Here is a 25,828-nt window from a genome sequence, read left to right on the forward strand (position 1 = left end):
GGGTTTTGTGGTTGTATCCCTCATGCATAAGAGGAACTGCCTACGTATTCACCTGAAGAGGTGAAATCAAACCATGCTCGTAGTTCAGGGGTTGTTTTGTTTTAGTGCAAATGGACGTTGCCTTTGACGGATCAAAAGACATTCGAAACGGGCAAGGTGCCGCAGCTTAGACTCGATAAAACATACAATCTCAAATCAGAACACGTTTGAGGAACTTGACTTGAAGAGGGTTGAGGTCGTTGATAGTTGTAAAACTAGGCTAGGTTGTTGGTTGCTAGGGTTCAAGGGTAGTATTTCTTGAGTTGGTCTAAGTTGGTCGGGTTTGTAAAGTCCTCCCCATCTAGGTCGCTCAGTCTCATTGCGTCCCCCGAAAGTATTTTCTTGACCAGGTATGGCCCGGCCCAGTTGGGTTTGAATTTTACCCTCGGATCGACTGGTAATGGTGCTCGAACTGACTTGAGGAGCAAATCGCCCTCCTGGATGTTTCTGGGTTTAACCTTCTTGTTGAATGCCCGTTGTATACGTCGTTGGTATAACTGGACGTTGTGCAAGGTGTTGAGTCGCCGTTCGTCTAGAAGAGTGAGTTGTTCGTACCTTCGACGGGTCCATTCCGCCTCAGGGACTTGACTCTCCAGTAGGATGCGTAGAGAAGGGACCTCTAATTCTACCGGTTGAACCGCCTCCATACCATATGCTAGGTAGAAGGGTGTGGCGCCTGTCGGTGTTCGAATGGAGGTTCGGTATCCCCAGAGTGCGAATGGGAGTTTGCTCGGCCAATCGCGGTAATTGTCTTGCATTTTCTTGATAATGGTGACAAGAGTTTTGTTCATTTGCCTCCACCGCTCCGTTGGTTTGGGGACGGTAGGGGGATGATCGATGTCGTTTGATTTTGTACTTGTCCAGCAAAGCTTGAGTTTCCGCCCGGAAGTGAGAGCCTTGATCGCTGATGATTTCATGGGGTACCCCATATCGGCAGATGATGTTGTTTTGAATGAACTTGGCCACTTGTTTGGCGGTCAAGACTGCATATGACTGTTCTTCCACCGATTTGGTGAAATAGTCGATGGCGACGAGGACGAAGCAATGCTCCTTGGTGCCTATCGGGTTGACTTTCCCGATGATGTCGATGCCCTAGGTTGAGAATGGCCAGGGTTATGTCATGGTGTATAAAAGGGATGGTGGTATGTGTTGTATGTTGGCGAAGATTTGGCAATTGTGGCAATGTTTGACGTAGTTACGGCAATCGGCTTCCATGGTGGTCCAATAGTAACCTAGCCGCGTGATTTTCCGTGTAAGCATCATTGCGCTCATGTGAGGGCCACATTCTCCGTCGTGAACCTCTCCCATGACTTTCTTGGCTTTGTGATGGTCAATGCAAACGAGGAGCATTCCTTGGGGTGTTCTTTTGTAGAGTTGATTTTGGTTCATCACGAATTGTGATGCAAGTAAACGGATGGCTCTTTGTCCTCTTTGATCAGAGTTGGGAGGGAATTCGTTTTTGGTTTTGTAATTGAGGATGGCTTGGTACCAAGGTTCATCATGGCTTTCCTCGTCGTCGATAATAGCACAAATGTGAGCTAGCTCGCTCCGTCTTTCGACATATAGGGGCATTGACGTCATGTCGTCAGGTATGTTGACGAGTGCGGCAAGTTTTGCCAGGGCATCAGCAAATTGATTTTCCTCTCGTGGCAAGTAGAAGTAGTCGACTTGGTCGAAGAATTCGGCCTCTTGACTGATCTTCGCTTGGTAGGGAGCTAAGCTGTCAGATCGGATTTTACATGATCCGAATACCTGATTGATGATGAGTGAGGAATTGCCGTGGACCCTCAGTCTCTTGATGCCAAGTGTGATGGCTGCTTGTAGGCCGATGACACATGCTTCATATTCAGCGGCGTTGTTAGTGACGGCGAAGTCTAGCTTGACCGAGATCGGAACATGTTCCCCCTCTGGTGATATTAGAAGGATTCCTACCCCAAAGCCTCTCAGATTAGATGCACCATCAAAGTATAGGTCCCATGCGTCGGAGTCGGCACAAAGGATGTCTTCGTCAGGAAGTGACCATGTGTCGGTCGTTAGATCCTCGTTGACAGGATTTTCTGCCAGGAAGTCGGCAACTGCTCTTCCCTTGATAACCTTGACGGGGTACGAACTTGAGATCAAACTCGGACAGCATCAGTGTCCATCTAGACAGCCTTCCGTTTAGTACGGGTTTTCGAAGATGTATTTAACCGGGTCCATCTTGGAGTAGATGTGGACCGTGTAGCTGAGCATGTAATGCCGCAGCTTCTTTATTGACCATACTAGGGCAAGGCATGTCTTTTCCAGTTGGGTATACCTCATCTCGTACTCAATGAACTTTTTGCTGATGTAGTAGATGGCTCGCTCTTCGTTGCCAACTGTTTGTGCTAGCATTGCTCCCATGGTTGTGTTGGTAATAGTCAGGTATAGGGATAGAGGAATCCCCGGTTGAGGTGGCATGAGGACAGGAGGTTTGGATAGGATTTCCTTTATCCTGTCGAAGGCCTTCTGACAGTCGTCGTCCCAATCGGTGTGATCGGAGGCTCGAATCTTTTTGAATATTGGTTCGCAAATCATAGTAAGCTTGGCAATGAACCGGCTGGTGTATTGGACTTGACCGAGAAATCCCCGAATCTCCTTCTCGTCCCTAGGCAGAGGCATTTGTGGAAGGGCTTTGATTTTGGTTGGATCAATCTCAATGCCTCTTTTGCTGACGACACGTCTTAAGAGTTTTTCGGAGGTGACCCCGAATGCACACTTCTGAGGATTTAGTCTCATGTTATATTTCCGCAGACGAGCGAAGAATTTCCGGAGGGCATTGATGTGGCCGTCCCGCTCTTTCGATTTGACAATCATGTCATCGACATATACCTCTACCTCCTTGTGCATCATATCATGTAGGAGAGTGGTAGCGGTTCTTTGATAGGTTGCCCCGGCGTTGATGAGGCCGAAAGGCATGACCGTGTAGCAACATGTACCTCACTGTGTAGTGAACGCAGTTTTGTGCATATCTTCCTCAGCCATTTTAATCTGGTTGTACCCAGCATACCCGTCCATGAATGATAGGAGAGCATGTTCGGCAGTGTTATCCACCAGAATGTCAACATGTGGCAAAGGGAAGTCGTCCTTTGGTCTCGCCTTGTTCAGATCCCTGAAGTCGACGCAAACCCGAATTCTTCCATCTTTCTTTGGTACCAGCACAATGTTGGCCACCCAATCCGAGTATTCAGACACTTTGATGAACCCAGCCTTGAACTGTTTGTCCACTTCTTCTTTAATTTGTAGGGCCCATTCGGGACGCATCCGGCGTAGCTTCTGTTTCACAGGTTTAGCTCCGGGTTTAGTGGGTATCCGTTGCTCTGAAATTTCTCTGTCAATCCCAGGCATATCTCTGTAAGACCAGACGAACACGTCCTTGTATTCGTGGAGGAGGTCAATGAACTGTTGTCTTTCCGAGGGGTCCAGGGTTGTCCCTATCCTAAGTTCTTGAGGTGTATTGTCGGTTCCTACGTTAATAGGTTCGGTTTCCTCAATGATGGGGGTTCTGGTTTCCCGTTTGTCAAGTTCTTTGGCTAAGTGAGGTGGGTAGTCACTCAAGTCAAATTCCTCATTGTCATTCAGAATTGCATTGCAGTTAAGATGAGACGGGTCATAAGCAAACTTAGCGTTCATTAAGTTGACACGAGCGAAAAGCTCGGAAAGGACAGACATCTCGTGATCAGTCAGAGGCGACACGACAGAGAAAGTGGCCCCTGGAACAGGCTCCCGGTTGTCACCATTCATGGGAGTGGGGGTGACCTTAGTAGACTCAGCCTCTGAATCAGCCACGACTTTGTGATAAAACAGTGGGAAGGGGACCTTGGCTGGGACATTCGGAGTGTTAGGCGCTATGACAGACTCTGACTCCGACTCAGACTCAGACTCAGATCCTTCTTCACTTCCCTCCTTGAACATAGGGCCTTCTCCAGTTGTTATCTTGAGAATGCGGCCCTGGCGATCGGTCCACTTGATGGTCTTCCTCCATACGGGTAGCTTTCTCCGGTCGATGCATCGAGATCAAGGCGGTTAGATCGAACTGGTTGTCCTTCAGGACGATGTTGATAATGTCCTCATAGTCGAGGTGTTTGACGTTATATTCCCCAAATAGGAGTGTGACAGCTTGTCCGTCAAGGCATGGTGAAGGCTTGGACTCAGTTGATGCAACTTCGATGTTGTCGGGGATAAAGTAGCAGTCCTGGAAGACTTCCACTCCCGGGTATCTAGCCCTGACCACAGAATCATATATTAGCTCCGGAAAGCCGTGGTAGAGCTTGGACTCTCCCTCGGGGACAAAGTATCCGTTGAGAGTCAGGTTGTAGGGACGGAGGATGACTCCATGCTTCTTGCGTTTTCGGATTAGGAGGTTCATCTCCCGGATATCTTGGTCAGTAGGTTCGTACCCCAGTCCAAAAGGAATGTTGGGGACCTTAGCCTGTTTTAAGGGAGGCAATGGGTCCTTTAGTGGATTGAGCGGAAAACCCGGGAAGTAACCTTGACGCATCATGATACGGTTGACCGTGAGGTTGGTGAACGGGTCACACTCAGAGGTTGCTGATTCATTAGTTATGGCGTTTACGGCTTGGAAACCCCACATTTCATTGTCGTCCTCCTCAATGGCTTGGGAGGCTATCCCCCTTCTCATAACTGCTTTGATTGGGGAAGCGGGAATTGTGATCGTTTTCCCGTTGAAGGGGACCCTGATCTTCCGGTGGAGCGTTGATGTGACCGCCTTGACGGCGTGAATCCAGCGACGTCCCAGGATCATGTTGAAGGATGCGTCGATGTCGACCACTTGAAAACTGGTTTGTCTTTCTAAGGGTCCGGTTGCGACGGTCAAAGTGACTAGCCCAGTGACCTTGCGACGAGTGTCGTCGTAGGCGCGTACTCCTTGATTCGTTGGGATCAAATCAGATTCCTTGACACCCAGCCTGTGGGCAGTTTTGAGAGGGATGACATTCACGGCGGAACCGTCATCCACGAGGACCATTGGTATATTCTTTTGGAGGCATTGTACGGTGATGTACAGGGCAAGGTTATGATTGGCTCCGAATGGAGGGATATCCTCGTCGGAGAAGACGACCGGGTTACTCAGATTAGGGGCGTCCCTCGTCATGTGTGCCACTATTTCTTCCGAGGAACAGGTGGAGGGCACGGTTAATTTTCCCAAGGCCTGCAGCAAGGCCTGTCGATGCTCAAAACACGTTGCGATCAATTGCCAAATTGAGATTTCGGCTTTTGCTTTCTGGAGCTGTTTCAGGATTGAGTTCTCGGGGGCCTTTGGTTGAGTGTCCACCTCTGGGACGATTTGGTCATTCGTTGTTGGAACGACCGTTGGGTTGCTCGGATTTTGATAGGGACGTCTGGACCGGGTGAGATGTCCGATTTCTTTCGTCCGCTTCTCCTTCCCTGGGAGGATATAGACATCCTCAACATCATCCCTCCATATGCCATTAATTTCAGAGTCTCGAGGATACCTTGGACGGGTATTCCTCGGTGGGTAGTTCTTGTGGGAAATATTTTTTGTGAGGGCGATTTTTATGGGGGTAGTTATTTTGAGGGTAATTATTTTGAAGGTGATTATTTTGAAGGTGATTTCCGTGAGGTCTATGCCAGAATGGTCGCGGGAGAAATCCATCCTGGGGTGGGTAGTTTTGAATGTTTGGGGAATTCTCCCTTGGGCGCGGTGTTGGGGGATTGAAGATGAGTCGACGGTAGGCATCGTCGAGTTGGGTGATTCTCTCAGAGAGGCTGGCTATGGCCTCTTCAACTTGTTGAAACATAGTGAGCATAGTGGAAGCACAAAACACAAACACTCCGTCTGAAGGATCCTTTTCCAGAACATTCACCTCGTCGTCAATCGGCAAGATGAGGTGAGAGCAGTCTAGGGTCGGCTCATCGTCAGAGATGGCGTGAATTCCCAGAGGATTCGTCTTTTTGTTCGGCTTAGTTGGTGGGGGTATACGCAAATCTCCCTTCTCAATCATGTCTTGAATGAGGTGCTTGAGTTTGAAGCAATTTTCGGTATCATGCCCTTTCCCTCGATGATACTGACAGTAGGCGTTGGGGTTCCAAAATCGGGACTTCTTGGCATCGGTCGGATCCGGGGTGGGTCCGATCGGTTGTAGCTTCCCTTGGTCCATGAGCCTTTTCAGGGCACTTGCATAAGTCGACCCTATGTTGGTGAACACTCTCTGGGGGCGCTCGGTTTTCTTGGCAGATGGTTCGACGAGGTTGACCTCATCATTCTTGTTTGTCTGACCGTAAGGGCGAGATCCGGTTGAGGTGGATCCCTGGTAACCCCCCGCCGAGGTCTTTGCTAAGACACCCTTTCGGAGGTCGTCCTCAATACGTGTCCCCAGTCTAATCCGCAGATCTTGAAAAGTTTTGATATTCGATACCTCAGTAGGTTGGCATAAACCGGGCGGAGATTGTTGACAAATTTCTCGACCAGAGTTGATTCATTCGGCTTACTGACCAATTGAGTACTCACCCTCCTCCAACGGGTTAGGAACTCAGTGAACCCCTCCTTGTCGTTTTGGGTTAACACCTCGAGAGTACGGGTGTTGGCCTGGATTTCGACGTTGTCGGCATACTGCTTGGGAAACTCAAATGCGATCTCATCCCAAGTAGTAAGGTTTTTCGGGTCCAAGGAGTAGTACCATTGGCGAGGAATCGGCTCCAAAGAGGATGGGAAGATCCGGGTAAAAAGCTCCTATTTGACCCCCTTAATGGCCATGTAGTCCTTGAAAGCACGGATATGGTTGAGTGGGTCCTCCACTCCCTTGAACTTAGGCACATCAGTCAGGGTGAAGTTGTCAGGTAACTAGTCCCCGACAGGCTCGAACCTTCGGTTGTTCTCAAGATGGATATTGTTACCCCGGGCTAGGAGCTGTTCTTCCAAGAGTTTCAGCCTCTTCTCAGTTTCAGTCAGAGGTGGGGTATTATGTTCCCTAGTTTACTTGTTCTCCAGGGCGTCGATACGGGTCTCGACGCGATCCAGGGTGACCTTAAGAGCGGTAAGCAGGCTGGCTAGTTGATCAGTTGTGACATCTCTGTTGTTATCATTGTTGTTGTTGGACGAAGCTGAAGACGGGGCCATGGCTCTGAGGCAGAAAAGCGGCTCACATTACAACTCAATCCGACACGGTTCCAAGACTGAACGCAGACAACACAGAGGACGAGAAAAAGATCGACTCAACAAGACGGGGTGACCGTGTGTGGTCCCTCGGTGCTGACTCGATTTATGACGTGATGGTGTTTAACCGAACCTTTGACACGAGTCCAATCATGACGGCGCAACGCCATTGGACGGGTCTCGTGGTGAGACGACTCATAAGTAAAGACCCATAAGTACGTTTGCTTTGACTCGATAGACACGAGGCGGAATTGGAATGGTGGACTGAAGTTTTCGAAAATAGAAATTTTCAAAAAGGTTCATTTGTCGCTTGGACGGCTTCTGAAGATAGAGATCTCCGCAAGTCGATCAGTAGAAAAGGTTTGTCTTAAGTTTATTTGCAAAAGACGGTTTGAGTTTGAGTCGGCTCGGAAAACAGTGCATCGTTTCCCAAGACGGTTTTGAAACTCAAAATTGTATGTTTTGAAAATCCAGTTTGAAATGTTTGAAGAGCTCTCGGGGATGGCGTATGGTCCTCGGGATCCCGAAAGTGTCTCGAGAAAAGGGTGTGTGCCTTTCTCGGGTTTTGAAAGAAAGCCATTGTCGGCGCGAAACGGGTTAAAATCCGTGTCTAGACGCGGCGATTATAACGGCCTAAAAAGGTGATTCTTGAAATGGTTATACAAAACCGGGTTTGAAAAATCGTCATTATGACGGCCTAGAAAGGCGTGTTGAAAGGGTTATACAAACCCGGGTTTGAAAATCGTCATTACGACGGCCTAGAAAGGCGGGTTGAAATGGTTATACAAAACCGAGTTTAAAAATTGTCATTACGACGGCCTAGAAAGGCGTGCATCGGTCGGCGAAAGACCGAGGTTTTGAAATGGCCATTATAACGGCGCAAAGAGGTGTTTTTGAAAGTTGAAAATGACACGGAAGGACTTATGATCAGATAGCACATAAGCACTCACAGTTCATTATATTATGCATTATGCTGACATGGGTTTTGGCTTAAAAGGGTGGGTTACACACCAAGCAATCAAACCCCGATTTGCGAGAGGGATACCAATCCAAACAAAATGTGTAAGGAGGGTGCCCTAGCCTCGTGCTCGAAAGTGATGAAAGCTCTTTGACGAAACAGAAATGTGTTACGTCAATGGTATGCTTGACTCAATCGGGATTCGAAACGCGGGGATGAGGAAACTCACACCGACGAAATGAGCCAATTGGTCGAAAAGGGTTAGGTTGTGGGCCCGGACAAGGAACCCGACCGTGACCCTAATATCGATTAATGCATTCCAACCAAGACCTCGTTCGAGTCTCACCATCTAGGGATCACAAAGACGTAAGTGTCCTAGTTTTCCCCAGCGGAGTCGCCAATCTGTGGACATGGCCCACCAACAGGTCCGGTTCGATCTGCGGACATACAGCGGTTTTTTTTGAAAGCCACGCTCGGCGGCGTAAAGGTGCTTTCGACCGGATCGTTTTAGATTGGTCGGTTTCGTCTCGGTAAGGGTCTCGAAACGATTAGAGATGTTCGGAGTCGCCACCAAGCATTTATGGGATGCCTGGAACCCGTTCGAATTCCACTTTATACCTCGGTCAAATCGAAGCACAAAGCAGCGTTTGACATAGGTCCTAAAGATAAGGAAATCGTCCCTCTTTAGCATCCTATCTCTAGAATGACTCTCGTACGCCCTAGATAAGGTCGTCCACTATCCAAAGTTTCTGAGTAAGAAGTGAAGGTACGTATTAGGAAGCCCTTTAATCAGACACCCAATCCCGCCCGCGTTTAGCGGCCTCTACTGATCGATCTTGGTTGGTTGAATGCAAAAGTTGATAAAACAGTTTAAATGCATGAATGCGCATCCAATAATTTAAACCTAACATGTGAGAGCTTTCTAAGTCGGTTGATTTAATCCAAGTATCAAGTATAAGATGTCGAGTTGGATTAATGGTTGATTTGCATGCAAGACGGAAATTAAACATCCATTTACCGTATTAGGTTTAGGGTGCATAACATGATCCATTTGTCTTAGTAAGGCATTTTGCAAATATGGTTTGAACAGTCATCTGATCCGTCCTATATCCGGGTTAACCGGAGTCGGGATCGTCCTAGATCGATCTGCCGAAGGAACAGCCCTGTGCACTGACGGCTATATGAGGCGCGAGCCAGCCGGCGGTGTAAAGGGACTCCCTCTGGTTTTGAAAATGAGAAATGGAGAGCCTGTTTAGGCGCAGGTTAGCCCACGGTTTATGTACCATGTTCTGACCTTTTAGAAAACGTTATAAAACGTGTTGAAAATGGGTATTTGAACCCGGTTTGATTTGAAAGGGTCGTTTAGACCGCATTTGTTGATTTGAAGAACTAGACTCGAATAATCATCATTATTTTGATAATATTCGGTGTCGGGTTCGATTTTAAAAACTTGACATGAATAGTTTTGAAAAATGATCATGGACTAATTGTTTTAAGTCCATTTGAATGTTATTAGCCGATACTCATCATCGTACCCGGGTTAAAATCCGGCATGGTATGTAGAACCAAGGATGACTTTGTGTTGGTGACTAACATGTTTGTTTAGAAATGTAAAGAAATGAAATAAAAGGCTTTAAAATACCTTCTAAATGTCATTAACCAAATATTATCACCGAAACACGGATTTAACCGTCATGGTATGAGGAACCAAGGGTGAAAAATGCTTTATGGTTAAAACATGTGAAATGAAACAAAAAGGTTTCAAAAATACTTGAAATGGTAAAAACCGATTACAAATATGAAAAATGGATTAAGGGAAATGACGAGAACAATCACGGTTGATTTCTGGTCTGAATACCCCATTTAGGCGCGGTCCAGTTGGCGACCTAAGGGGCTTTTGCCTCAGACCAAAAATCAGTTTTGGCTCGTTTATTCCATGTTTTGGTTCATGTTATGCATGTTTTAGCATGTTAGAGTCATGAAACAAATGAAAACATAATGAAAGAGGATTTTTACACCCTCATACTTACATGTTTGGTTATGGCGAGTGACCGACGTAAGTGTAATAACTCGTTTGATCGGAAAAAACTCGGTTTAAAACCGTTTTGGTAAGTAAAAGAGTGTTTTAAAAGTTTAGTGATGGTGTAGTGATCGAAATGGTCGGTCAAGTGGTTTAATGCACGATGACGGTACCAAACAATGTGTAAGGCTCGTGTTTACGATCGGTAGGTCGTAAATACGCGTCGGGTGGTGACTTTAGAAGTCGAGTCGAGAATTTTAAGGGAGAAAAGAGGGGGCGGACACTCGCGTAAATCTCAAATGGGTGGCATTTGAGGGGTATTTATAGGAGAATGAGTGGTTGTGTGAGTTTTGAGCGACGTGGCCACCTGGGCTGCTCAAAGAGGCGCGAGCCACGTCGCGGGTCTTCGAGCTGTGTTGTCATTTTCACAACAAACGCAATCATGATTTGTTCTATCCTAGGTTTTGTAGTCACATGTTTGGTACTTGACCATTCATGAATCCGGGAAAACTTAAGGTAGAAGGTTTGAAATGTTTGTTTTTTGTGGTTGACTCGGTTTGACTCGTTGTTGGAGTCGAGATTTGAATTTTCGAGTCGGTTTTTTGTCCGGTGTCGGTTTTGACTCTAGTTAGTGTCATTGTGACCCCGTCGCCGTGCATTAAACACTCCAGGTATTTTTGAAATGTTTTGAAGTGTTTTATTTTCGAAATCGTTTTAAGTTTTCCGACGTAAAGTTGTACACAAACTGTCGATCAAACGCCGCGATTCCAAAACATGTTGTAGTCCAATAATCATCGGGTGTTTGTTGGAGTCTCAGCAGATACCGGGTATCTACAACATCATTGATGACATGTTCCCCATGATAATGAGTGAGTAGTCCTTTGGCTAGGATTAATGGGGAATTAAGGGAAACCAACATGAGGATTGATTCATGCTTAATCTAATGTGTTTTCATAATTATTTTTTTTGCTTGTTGCGATTTCAACTTATGCACATGTTATGTTTGATGAGATGCTAAGCCTATGAATCCTTGCATTTCTTATCCATCACTTATTTTTTCAATGAGACTTGTAAGACATAAACCAACTCGAGTTTCATTAGACCATGCATATAGTTAAATAGGAAGAACTAAGTCGACTTGTAGGTGTTGTACAATCTAATCGATTCGGCTCCGGGACCCAAACCTTCTTAGGGATTGTAAGATATACACTAACTCGATCCCATCACAATAATAAATGCTTGCTATTTAATTGAGAACATGTTTGTATGATCAACTCCCATGAATCCCATATGATCCCATGACATCCTAGTATCCTTTATTATTTGTCTACACCTTTACTTGCTTTTCTTACCGTGTTGCTTGCACTAGTTTAGAACACAACTACAATCCCAAATCAATCGTGACACTAGCATAAATTGAGATAGATAGACTTAGAACCCAAAGCACACCGTCTCATGGATCAACCTCGACTTAACCACTAACTAATTGTTTGTTGACAATATAAATGTGTTTGATTAGGAGACACGACGACACCTTCTGTCAATGAGTCGGGATCGCTATGTGTTTATCTTGTGAACTGTGCATCTATATAGTAATGTATGGTATCAATCGATGGAGGTGTGCATGTGGAGAATAGGAAATGTGTAGAGAAATATGATGATGGTGTGATTTTATATGTTGTTGGTTGAAAGCATGCTAATTGATTTATAATGTGGCATGTTAGATATATGAAAGGAAGGTTGTTTTTGCTTGAGTATATATATATATATATATATATATATATATATATATATATATATATATATATATATATATATATATATATATATATATATATATATTGATTGGATGTCATTTGCATAAAAGTATAGTAAGTTGGGAGTGTAAGTTTAACATGCGGGTAGTGTACGAGTCTGCATGACTCGATCGAGTAGGGGACACTCAATCGAGTTGGTGAGCGACTCGATCGAGTGGGTGTGACTCGATCGAGTAGGTAGTTTTTCGTTTCTGGGCAGAAGCCTGTTTTTGGGCACTCGAGTAGGATAGGGGACTCAATCGAGTAGGGTCAGCTCGATCGAGTGGGGTGTTGACTCGATCGAGTATGTGTTAGGGAGCTTTATGGTCAGGTTCTGGAGTCGGAGTACTCGATCGAGTAAGTTGGGCAACTCGATCGAGTGGATGTGGGGGCTCGATCGAGTAGGTGCGCTGCAGGTTGTTTATATGTTTTGATGTATGGGCTGTATGTTTATGTTTATCTTTTCTTATATAGTTACAAGATGTCGCCGAAAAGAACTGCTTTGTATGCTAGGGCTGAAAACATGAGCATTGATGAGATAGTGAAGATGTTGGAGCATCAAGATGCTCTCATTGAGGCTTTGAAGAGGGTTGGGAAGGATAAGGAGGAGAAACCTGATCACTCCAAGATCAGTGTACCTATTGCGAGGTTTAATCCTAAAGAGTACATGGGTACATGGGCGCCAATTCTGCAGGATAATTGGCATAGAGAGATGGAGAATATTCTTAATCTGGTTCATTACCCAGAGGAGTGGAAGGTGGAACAAGCTGTGTTCTACCTGAGAGAGGCTGCCGGTGAGTGGTTGGACAAGGTTAAGGTGAGTGCCTTGGATATATATATGTGAAACAGGGGTTGTCTGTGATACCTTGGGATGAGTTTAAGAAGGCTATGAGGCGAGAGTTCGTACCAGAACATGTGCGCAATAAACTAAGGGAGGAATTTGATGATTTTAAGATGACATCTGACATGACAATTGCTGAGTATTACCATAAGTTTAATGAGAAATCGAGGTATGCTGAGGACATGGGACTGAGCCAAGATAACTTGGCATTGAGGTTTGAGAAGGGGCTGACCCCCAAGATCATGAAGAAGTTACCCGTAGGAGCTCTTACTTATGTGAAGGAGGTCTATGAGCATGCTGGGAGGGCTGATAGGTTAGTTGAGATGACCAAGGAGAGCCGTGAGAGAGCTTCAGAGAATCGGAAAGCTGAGAGTAAGGGTGGTGGCCAATCTAGTTACAAGAAGGGTGGCCATAACAAGGCAAGAGCGTACTCATCAAGTTCGGGGTTTGGTGCTGGGGCTTCTTTCAGGCGTGGTCGTGGGAATGGTAGCAGCAGTTAGGGTATGACCTGTTATAACTGTGGCGGTGTGGGCCACAAGAGGCATGAGTGCACCAGTGCTATGAGTGGGGGTTTCCAGAGACCGTCCCAGGGGAGTTTTTCTCAGGGTCCTTCGCAGAGTTATGCTAATAACAGGCTGGCTGGGTCGTGGAACAACGGGGGTGGCCAGAGTAACAACCATGGTGGGGCTAACCGCAATGGCGGTAATTTATACCAGAAACCAGCAACGAACAACAACAACAATCAGGGGTCGGCTGCTAAGCCGGCTACTTCAGCTAGTACTGTCCAGGGAGGTGGGCAGAACACTAGCGGTAAGCTGTTTATGATGGAGAAGAAGGCAGCTGAGGATGATGCTCACGTTATCACCGGTACTTTTCTTGTTAATGGAGGCTTTACTTTTGTCTTGTTTGATTTGGGAGCGTCACAGTCGTTTGTATCATCGAGTCATACTAAGCGGTTGGGTTTGAGTGAGTATGAGTCCGTAAAAGAGGAAGTTTTTATACCCTCAGGTGAGTCTGTATCTTGTGGGCGGTTGTATAGAGGTGTATCTATGATAGTTGGGCAGGTTGACTTACCAGTGGACTTGTTAAAGTTTCCTTTGGAGGGTTTTGAGATGATAGTTGGTATAGACTGGTTGGGTAAGTATAAGGCTAAGAAAGATTATCATCAGAAGAGGGTTTCTTTGAGAGGTCCTAAGGGGATTAGTGTGTCTTATCGTGCGTTTGTTGTCAAGCCCAAAGTTAAGTTGATTGCAGTAGTGACCTTGAAGTCCTATTTGAGGAAGGGGTGTCCGTTAATCTTATGGCATGTGAGAGACCATAGAATGGAAAGTCCGTCAGTTGAGCAAATACCAGTAGTGGGAGAGTTTCCAGATGTCTTTCCAGAGGAGATACCGGGGTTTCCATCGAAGAGGGAGATAGATTTCAGTGTTGAGTTAAAACCGGGGACGAGGCCAATCTTTAAGGCACCATACCGTATAGGTCCTAAGGAGTGGAGAAGCTAAAGAAACAGCTGGATGATCTGATTGAGAAGGGATACATTAGACCTAGTGTATCACCGTGGGGAGCACCACTCCTGTTTGTGAAGAAGAAAGATGGGAGCTTGAGGTTGTGCATCGATTATAGGGAGCTAAACAGAGTTACAGTGAAGAACAAGTACCCTTTGCCGAGGATAAATGATTTGTTTGATCAGTTGAATGGTGCAGCGGTCTTTTCTAAGATCGATTTGAGGTCGGGTTATCATCAGGTGAAGATTCGGGAAGAGGACATACCGAAGACAGCTTTTACATCGAGTTATGGTCTTTATGAGTATGTTGTGATGCCGTTTGGGTTATCTAATGCACCAGTAGTGTTTATGGATTTGATGAACCGGGTCTTCAGTCAGTTCTTGGATCGGTATGTGGTGATCTTTATAGATGATATTTTAGTCTTTTCTAAGACTAAGGAGGAGCATGGGGAGCATCTGAGGCTAGTGTTGTAGACTTTGCGAGACCATCAGTTGTATGCAAAGTTGTCCAAGTGTGAGTTCTGGTTAGAGGAAGTTGCTTTTATGGGGCATGTGATTTCAAAGAAGGGTGTAGCTGTGGATCCTGCAAAGATTGAAGCAGTTACTAAGTGGGAAGCACCAAAGAATGTGGTAGAGATCAGAAGTTTCTTGGGTTTGGCAGGGTACTATAGACGGTTCGTGAAAGACTTTTCCAAGATAGCCAGACATATGACAGCTTTGATGAGGAAATAAAACAGGTTTCGTTGGGATAAAAGTTGTGAGACAGCGTTCCAGACATTAAACGAGCGTTTGACCACAGCTCCAATCTTAGCTTTACCTGAAGGGAGTGAGAATTTTGAGGTGTATACAGATGCTTCCAAGAACGGGCTGGGTTGTGTGTTGATGCAGAATGGGAAGGTGATTTCTTATGCTTCTAGGCAACTGAAGCCTTATGAGGGGAACTATCCGACACATGATCTGGAGTTGGGTGCACTTGTGTTTGCTCTCAAGATTTGGATGCACTATCTGTATGGGGTGACCTTCAAGGTGTTTTCAGGTCACAAGAGTCTCAAGTACATCTTCACTCAAAAGGAGTTGAACATGAGACAGAGGAGGTGGATGGAGCTGATTGGAGATTATGACATGGATATTATATACCATGAAGGAATAACTAATGTGGTTGCAGATGCTTTGAGCAGGAACAGTGTGCATTCTCTATACACAGCTATGTCTTTGATGAAGTTGAGAGATGAGGTGGGGAAGATGGGGATACATATGATCCAGAGAGGAGATGCTAGAGGGGATGTGACAGTAGAGCCGGACCTTTATAATGATATTTGCAAGAAGCAGTCTTTGGATCCCAAGATTCAGGAGTGGAGAGCTGGAGTAGAGAAAGGGACAGTGTCTAGATTCTCTATTCATTCAGATGGTAGTGTGAGATTCGACGGGAGATGGTGTGTTCCTAGTGATGAGGAGTTGAAAAAGATAATCATGACAGAGGCTCATTGCACACCATATTTGGTACATCCAGGTGGTGACAAGCTATATAAGGATTTGAAGCAAAATTTATAGTGGCCTGGTATGAAGAAAGAAACGGCAGAGTTTGTGGCTCGTTGTTTGACATGTCAGAGAGTTAAAGGGGAGCAGTGATGACCACAAGGTAAGATTCAGTCTCTTGAGCTACCTGAGTGGAAGTGGAGTCCATTTCTATGGATTTTATAGTGGGTTTGCCGAGGAGTCAGCAGGGTAATAACATGATATGGGTTATAGTTGACCGATTGACTACGTCAGCTCACTTTGTGCCGATGAAAGATAATTGGACCAAGATATAGGTAGCTTTGGCTTATAGGAAGCACGTGGTTCGGTTGCATGGGGTGCCTAAAGATATAGTGTCTGATAGAGATGCGAGGTTTACATCACGGTTTTGGAAAGAGTTGCAGAAAATGATGGGAACTACTTTGAAGATGAGTACAGCATTTCATCATGCGACAGATGGCCAGACAGAGAGGACCATCAAGACTTTAGAGCCTGTGATTTGGATTTTGGTAGTAGCTGCGAACAGAGGTTAAATTTGATTGAGTTTTCTTATAATAACAGTTATCACACTAGTATAGGTATGGCGCCGTTTGAGGCATTATATGGGAGGAGGTGTAGGAGTCCGATTTAGTGTGATGATAGTGCTGAGGCATTTGTTTTAGGACCACAGATGGTACAGGAGATGGTTGAACAAGTTAAGCTGATTCGGCAAAGGATGAGAGCGGCCTAGGATCGTCAAAATAGTTATGCAGACCTACATCGTCGTGACATAGAGTTTCAGGTTGGGGACAAGGTTCTTTTGAAAGTGTCACCTATGCCTGGGGTCATGAGATTTGGGAAGAAAGGGAAGCTCGGTCAGAAGTTTATAGGTCCATATGAGATTTTGGATCGTGTGGGTGAGGTTGCATATCGGTTAGCTTTACCAGCTGCTTTGGATAGACAGCATAATATGTTTCATGTGTCTCAGCTGCGGAAGTATGTTAGTGATCCATCACATGTGTTAGAGGTAGAGAACATCGAGCCGGATGAGTCCTTGTCTTATCGTGAGGTTCCCAAACAGATTCTTGATCGCAAGGTTAGGAAAACCAGACACGGTGAGACAGTGTTGCTTAAGGTTCTTTGGTCTAACCATAAGGTTGAGGAGGCCACTTGGGAGGCAGAAGAGGCTATGAGGGAGCGGTATCCGTCTCTTTTTGATCAGGTATGTGTGGTTACGGGGACGTAACCTTGTTTCTTTTAGAGGAGGTAGGAGATGGTTGCATAGAGTTTTTGTATGTTTTATGTTGTTTTTAGTACGGTTAGTAGTTGTCTTGAGTCGGGTTGAGTTTTGTTTTAGGAGTTTTGTTTTGAGTTTTGTTTTGAGTTTTGATGATGTTGTTGTGTCGGGGTGATGTTAGTGTGTTTTGTTTTTGGGTTGTGGTTTGAACTTCGGGGACGAAGTTCTTTTTAAGGAGGGAAGACTGTAATACTACGGTTTTATGTGTCATAGGGTACTCTATCGAGTGGGACTTACTCTGTCGAGTAAGTAGCTTTTTACGCAAAACAGTAGTCTGCCTGTAGGGTACTCGATCGAGTAAGCTTGGCACTCGATCGAGTAAGCTTGGCACTCGATCGAGTAAGGGTTACTCGATCGAGTAAGTGAGTTTACGGGCCGAGTTTTCACGGGTTTTGTTAATGATGCGAGATTAATATATAATGATACCGTCACTTTTCTTAAACCTTTTTAACTATTCTAAAAACCTAATTGAGAAGAAAGGAGTTATGTAAGTTCATCTCATCACATCATTAGCAAATCCCCAGGGCTACGTTCGTTGGATCATCTTGTTCTTTACGCCGTTGTGATCCTTGTGTTAAGGGTAAGCTTTTCATATAAATTTTATAAGGTTTTGTTAAAGTTGGTTAAACCCTAATTGGGTGATTTGGAGGTTTTGGGTGATTTATATGAATATGGTTATGATTGTATGTATGTATGATAGGAGGAGGATTCGTTGAGGAGAGATTCTGACTTAGCTGCTTGATCGTCTGTGGTGTTTGCTTTCTAGGTAGAGTTTCCCTACTCAGTATTGGCTACATAAGTTGTTGGTAATTGTTGTTGTAACTGTTGAGTAACTATACTGTTGAATTGGTTTTGGCGTTGTTGATAGTATACTGTTGATTGGTTGTGTAACTGTCTGTAATCTTTGGGGCGCGTCCCTGGCTGAGTGGAGTCACTTGCGGGAGTGGCTTCACGCCCTTGATTCGCCCTCTGTGGAACCCGTCACAGAGGGGATGTGCACATTAATGAACTTGGGTTTATCGCTCGATGGAGATGAGCGCGGATTTGGTGGGTACGGCCGCGGCCCCCCACTGGCGGCGTGGAGTACTTGTTGCGATGGGTACACTGGCAGGGCTACACACTTTAGTGTGTTGTTAGTTGTGTGGAGTTTGGAGATGGAGACTGGGGATTTGTGTGAACTGCTTGAGCTGTTTGTGACGTTGTTTCTTTGTGGCATTTGTGGCATTTGTTTTTATGTAATCAGTACTGACCCCGTTTAAATGTTTTAAAAACTGTGGTGATCCATGCGTGGGTGGTGAGACGTTATTGAGCAGGTATGTGACGATGCGTATGGGATAGCTGGGATGAGTCACCACGTTGCAGTTTAGAAGTCTTCCACTGTGTTAGACAGTTTATATTTTGATAGTAAACAGTTTTGAGAACTTTGTACTTTGTTTAAAGAGTTTTGGAGTTGGCATGTAATCACTTTAAACTTTATTACTATTTAAGTACGTTTCCTTATTGTCTTTTGATTATCATTGCCTCGGGAAACCGAGATGGTGACGTTCTCATACCTTAAGTGGTTATGGTAAGGCACTTGGAGTATGGGGGTGTCACAGTTACGCTGGTTTATTGCTAGCTACCTCGATCGACTAAGTTGGCTGCTAAAACTGGTCGATCAAGCACTTGTTCATGCTGAAGACCCTCGATCGATTACTTGTTTTACTCGATCAAGATGAGTGATTAATGCGTTCCTCGATCGAGTACTTGTTTTACTCGATCGAGATGTTTGACCCTTTTTGTTCTCGATCGAGTGGTTTGATTCTACTAGATCGAGAGGTTTTGACTTTTACGCAATCTTTTAGTTTTATCTTTCGGATATTTTATTTGTATCTGAGAATAAATAAGGAGAAGGGGAGAAACGGCAGTCTATCTCTTCTCTTGGCACTTTACTCTTTAGACCTAAAAAAACTATATTTCTTGGAAATGCTTTGTAATCGGTATTTTCAATCTTTAATTTGTTGATGATGTGACTCATATTTGAGCACATTTAGTCCCGAATTAACCTCGTTCCTATGCTTTATAGCACTTATTTGGGTCATTTACTATATTTAGTTTCCCATTTTGCATATTCTTTGAGGTTTTGTCTCCTTGGTACGAAAGGATTGCTAACCTTCCACTTATGAGGCGAAATGGAGGTAAATGGATTGCATCTAATGACCAAGCATCAAACAGAAGACCAACACTAGAGGCCGAAGTAGATAAATAAAGTGAAATGGGCAATGATGAAAGGATCCTTGCATCCCCAACATGATCCTAGCAGATTGTTAAGGAGCTAAAGAAGAAAATGACTCTGCCCAGGGATCCGGGTGGCCCGAGCACGATCCGAGAGTACCACACTGCAAGGATCCGAGCGGCTTGACCCTATTACGAGCGGGCTGGTGTGCAAAGATCCGAGTGTCCCCTCTCTGATCCGAGCGGATCACAAGGCGGAACAGCCCGTGCCTCAGCACACGGGACGGGCGGATCGTGGCAGGACTAGCAAGGAGGATCAGCGCATTTCCCTCAGGAATAGCATTTGCTCAAGTTTTCTTAGGGTCTTAATAGTCATTTAAGCCCTTAGTAACCCTAATCCTTGTACCTAATCTTTAGTATAAATACCCCTTTGTACTACCTAGATTAGCAAGGCTCTCTTAATCAATTATTAATCCAATCTTAATACTCTCTTAAATTACTCTTAATTTAGTTGTGATACAATTCTCAATAATAATCACATCTTAATCTTTCCTTAATTTCTCTATTTTTCTTCCTTTCATTTGGGTAATTAGAAGATTAGTTAGGTTTATTTGGAGGATTGAAAACCTTCCATCAATCATCAAGTACTTCTATTATTCTTTGCTTTATTATTTGAAATCATCTTCATAGGTATAATGCCTCTTTACTCTTGTTTAATTATTGTTAATCACTTTCATTTATTCATCATGTTTTGCTTTGTTAGTATGATTAACAATCTTATTAGCATTGTGAACCCTCGCGATAAGACCACATAACATTAATAAATAAACAGCGGAAAATATGGGTTTTCAAAAACTTTTTATGTTCAAAGTACGGGATTCACTTGCCATAAATAAAATAAAGTGCGATAAGTGTAAATTTAAGTTTTACAATCCAAAGGAATGTCTTGGGGAAAAGATATCATACAAATACGCACAAATAAAAGGGTGAGTCTAATAGATAAGTAGATAAGTAGATAAGGTCCAGGGTAAGAACTCGCTAGCTCACACGGTCTCCCCCAATTAAGCTTCATCACAAACCTGTCAATCATATAAATATGAAAGCCACAGTCGGTGGGGAGTAACTCAGGGTTCTCCCAGCCACAATATGTCAAAATACAAGTAAACAAGCACTTAAGTAAACACATTGATAATACAACATTTTTGAACGATAAGGAATGAGAGGATATAAATGAAAATCATGATGGGATAGGCATAATACATTCATAATGGAATAGGCATGATACCTTAGGGTAAATATGCATACAAGAAAAGGGAACAACAAAGTCAACCAACTCATATTGACACGACTCAACAAGTGTAAGACATATACTTAGTATGAACTCACAAGACAAACTCCTAGACTCCAACCTCTTAGTAGGACGACGATAATAATACGGTCCTAGTCTAAACCTAGATCCAGACTCTCGGGATGGACGTCACCATATTCGACAAACGATATACCAATCGTATCCAAGACTCGAAACATGGCACACATATCCGTAACCAAAGGTCGAGTAACCTCAAATCGGAAACATGGTAGACATAGCCGTAACCAAAGGTCCGAAGAAAGGCGGAAGGATAACCCAATCCGGAAACATGGCACACATATCCGTAACCAAAGGTCCGAAGGGGTAAATAAGGAATGTTAAGTAGTCCCACAATGTAAAACGTCACACTTGAGTCACAAATACGAGTGAAAGTGATTATATAAACATAATGTAAATAATTCATTTGAAGCATGTGTGAGTATGAGAATGAAATAAGAATCAGGTACTCCCTGTCGGTGTGGGCACCGGCTGCCGGCCCACCGGCACAGGATACATGCCAATGATAAAACAAGGTTAAAATGCTCAAGTGTGTTCTCTACCGGTTGACCGGCTGCCGGCCCACCGGCACAGGATACATGCTAAGGTGAAACAAGGTCAAAATAGATGAAAGGGTATTCTCTGTCGGTTGACCGGCTGCCGTCCCACCGGCACAGGATACATGTCAAGGTAAACAAGGTCAACATTGTTCAATGTGTGTTCTCTGCAGGTTGACCGGCTGCCGGCCCACCGGCAGGGAATACACCTTATAATAAAATGACACCAAAATTTGTGTACTCACTGCCGGTTGGGTAGGCCGGCTGTCGGCCCACCGGCAAGGACTCACTGTACACGAAAAATCCATCAAACAACCATCTAAAGTCTTCCAAATTCAACCATCTTAATTTCAATCATCTTATACTTCTCTAATATGATGAATACATGAAACATTACCACAATCGAGATGTCATTAACATATAGGGTTGGTCGTAAATCATTAAAGTAAGGCTTAACCATGTAATTATGAGGGAATTCCTTTAAGACAAATTTCATATTTCATCATCTTATCACAAGGCATGAAAATTACTCATTAAACATGTGAAAAACATCATACAAGTATTCTACTCAACACCAAATCACTATAAGTCATGAAAGACACCAACTTTAACATTTATATGAGTCTAATACTACATAATTCACACAATTTTAACATGAAAGTCGAGTAAACCATCCCCGTTACCTTTTTGCACTTAAATCCACAATAGACTCGTCTACCTTTCAAGAATCCACTTCCGGGTTAACTAATATTTCTCCTAAACATAAGAAAACACAAATTAAGACTAAGAATTGAAATTAGAAAAAGGGTACCATGTATAAAATGGGTTGACAGCCTCATTTATAGAGGAAAGTCGGTTCCTTTCTTACCTAAAAATATGGAGGGCGATGAGAGGAAGAGATAGGCGCGAAAATCACTTGATTCAGATAAGAATTGAGCAAGTTATGGTGTTTTGAAGATTTGTAAGAGAAATGTGTAAAAATGGTGTTTATTGAATATGGTGTGCTGAAATTTTGAGGAGGAAGATGTAGTTAGGGTTTCCTTCATGATTCTTATGAGGAGGAAAGAGTAGTATGTGAGCCCAATAGTCATACTAGGCTCAAAAAGTAAAATTGAGTCGATATACACTAAAAATTACGTCTCAAGCCCACTACAACTCAAGACGGAAAATATTATTATTATTATTATTATTATTATTATTATTATTATTATCCGACCAAAATATTTTTTTTTGTATAAGCTAAGCTTTAAAAATACAATATTTATAAAAATCATGTTTAAAAATGAAATTAAGTAAATTAAATAATTTAATATATAAAAAAGACAGTAGAATGGTTAATTAAATTATAAATGTCAAAATGGAAAATTTGCGGATGTTACAATCACCCCATCTTTTAAAAAGTTTCGTCCTCGAAACTTGAAAGTAGAAATGAAAGGTTATATAAAAATGAAACCGGAATTTTAAAACCGGTAACCAAAACATTAAAAGGTTACTTATCGTAAGAATCAAAATCCTTTCAAAAGTTTCAAATAGAATTTTCCGACAGAACCAGATTCTCATCAAAGGAACGGAAGTGCTCTCGTTGCGCATTCAAGAACATCACATTCCAAATCGAAGATATGGTCAAAAGCAAATCATTTGTATGATTCAGAAATCAAAATACTTTCAAAAACATTCATGAAGAGTTTTCAAAAGTATAAGTCTTATTCATGGAACGAAATTGCTCTTGTCGTGCACACAAGAACGCTAACTTTCCAAGTCAAAGACAAATTTAAAAACAAAAATCATTCGCCGACAAGCATAGAACAAGTTATTAAACGTCTCTAATAACGAATTCTAACATCCGGTCAACGTCAAAAGCGAAAGAAAAAGGTAATTCACTCAAATTTTCTTTTGCCAAACCTAATTAGAGATAAAGGTTTCACTTTTAAACTCAAAAGGGAGTCAAATTTCCGAAAATATAATATTAAACTCCGATAAAGAAATTATAAATAGATCAAAGTTAGTTAGAAATTGAGCAAAATTAAAAGTAACTCCGGTTTAGCAATTAAAAATCCATAAAAAGAAGTTATACTCATAGAACAAAAAGAGAACTAAATCAAATTTTCATTTTCAAACCTTTAAAATAGGTAGGGTTTTGTAAAAGTAACATAAACTTTTAACAATGGATCAAAACTGGTAGCTTGAAATGTTTAGAAATAGTAGGAAATAAAAAGTAATTTAGACAACATAAATACAACGTACAATAAGAGAAACCAAACTTAACCAACGAAAGAGCTATGATGAACTTCCTAGGATAAGAGTTGAAGTTGATTCTACAAGGATGTCAAAGATTGAATTTCATAGGTTACCAACATCAAATTTTAAAGGAGCAAGCTGAAACGAGGAAGAGAGGTATGAACGGTAACACTTATGGTCAAAGAGGAAGGTAAATTAGACAACAAGGAAACACCAGATACTTAAATATCAAACAACAATGTCATCCTAAACGGTTCCGAAAACTTCCTAAAAACAGAACTTATAACCACAACGCTCCCAAAGATTTCCTCAAAACACTTATGTTACTTCATCCTAAGTCATTCCATGAAACAAGGTACTCCACTATCATTGTGATTTCACCACTCCAAATCCTCAAACATCTACAACTCATCTCAGCTCAACATCTATCGGTCCCAACTTATGATCACATCTCAAGAACTCTAGCTACTAATCCTCATTACCGCAAAGTGGATACCCAAATGAGATTTCAAAACTAGCTATGACTCTCACCGAACTTGGTTCTTATGTAAACATCACGACACTAATAAAAGTATACCGACTATGCTAACCTCAAGCTTAACTCAAACTTCCAAGTAACACTTTCATCACCAATCCACTATGGTCATCAACATCTCAAGGTATATTCCTTCAAATCCGATGTCCTATAACTTTACTTACCATCGAGTCCTCAAGAAACAAGATCCTAGTTGTAACAACGCTTTACCACCTCATATTTCCTCATTTTAATACCATAGATTGAAACTATGTCCTTTAACTTAACAATTGCCTCAACCATACCATTATCCTTTCTAATTACTAAAACAAGCGCTAAGACTTCCCAACAATGTAGCTTAGCCTTACTCTCATACCATGCCTCAAGTAGTAATCAAGATCACACACTTAGACCAACTAATAATCCCACAATTAGCATTTCTCATATGGTAACATATACATCGTCAAACTCTCATGCCCAAAGTAATTACGAAAGCCAATCACAAATTCGACTTACTTAGTCAATCCTATATCCTCAAATCCACCATTCAATTCCATCCCTTTTAAGTCAAGTACTAAGCACTAGTATCCCAAGACACGTCTCACTACACTTCCCAAGCCTTTCAAATCCCCAACATAAACAACAAAGCCAAGTTCTATAACCTTAGTAACAAATGCAACTCACACTTGACACACAGAATCCACAAATCAAATGTACTCACTTTATTAAGGATCTAGGTATAAGAATCACTAAGCATGTCTCATCACACTACCTAAACCTTTCTAACATCACAATCTCTCAAAACCAAGGTCATGGGTCAACCACAAGCAATCTCCTCGAAAGCCAACTTATCCGACCAAAGTTAACACTCCATAAGGCAAGGATGAAGGTGTACATGAGGGTCTTATAAGAAGAAAAGGTACAAAGACAACTCCCCAGATATGTTATAAGAGTTGCGAAAGGTATAGAAGCACAAAGACAAGGGAATATGACAAGGCACTCCAAGAGAGTAAGGTATCTTCGAGACGGTAAAGACGTCCTTCAAGAGAAAGAGATCTATATGAAATATGATATGAAGGGAGAAGCAAAAACGAAGGGTAGGTCGGGTGGGTACCAAACTAGCTTCTAAGGTAAAGCAAAAGAGAGTTTAGAAAGGAAGGATGAGCATCGCGGGATAAAAGTAAGGAAAGGTTGATCAAGGATAGAAAACACACCTATAACGGTGTCGGGAGGAATGGCGGTTCCCACTTGATTCTTGACAAGAATGACTCCATGAGGGGGATGAGGAGTAATCTCCTTCTCGGGGCAATCCTTGATGAGATGTCCAGGCTTCTTGCAATGGTAACACTTCAAGGGCACATCGTAGCATCCAATCCCGGGGTGATAAGCTTGCCTACACTTGAAGCATTCGCGGGTCTTCCCAAGCCTATTAGTAGATGTAGTGGCTTGTCCTTTTGGCTCTTGCACTCTTGGCTCTTGTCCTCCATGGTCTTGTACTCTTTGTCCTTGGACTCTCCCCACCGACCTCTTCTTGTTACAGATGACGAGGATGAGGGCACAAAGGGTCTCTTGCCACGATGGATAGGGCGATGATTAACTTGAGCAATGGCATTTCGTTGATTCCGAAGAATTAGAGTAAGGGCTTCCATGATAGTGTTCTCCACCTTGGTTGGTCGTACCATCTTCTTAAGACACCAAATAAGTAAACCATGTTAGCACCTAACAAATAGCATGTACAAAGAGACTACCAACTTAGGACTTAGTTCTACCCATCGCTCATTCGTTATTCAAGGTCAAGTTCACATTTAAATTCGGGGTACACGTGTTTGCATCGGGAGCAACATATGCTCTGATACCA

The sequence above is a fragment of the Silene latifolia genome, chromosome X (assembly GCF_048544455.1).
Source record: "Silene latifolia isolate original U9 population chromosome X, ASM4854445v1, whole genome shotgun sequence".
NCBI classification, from domain to species: Eukaryota; Viridiplantae; Streptophyta; class Magnoliopsida; order Caryophyllales; family Caryophyllaceae; genus Silene; species Silene latifolia.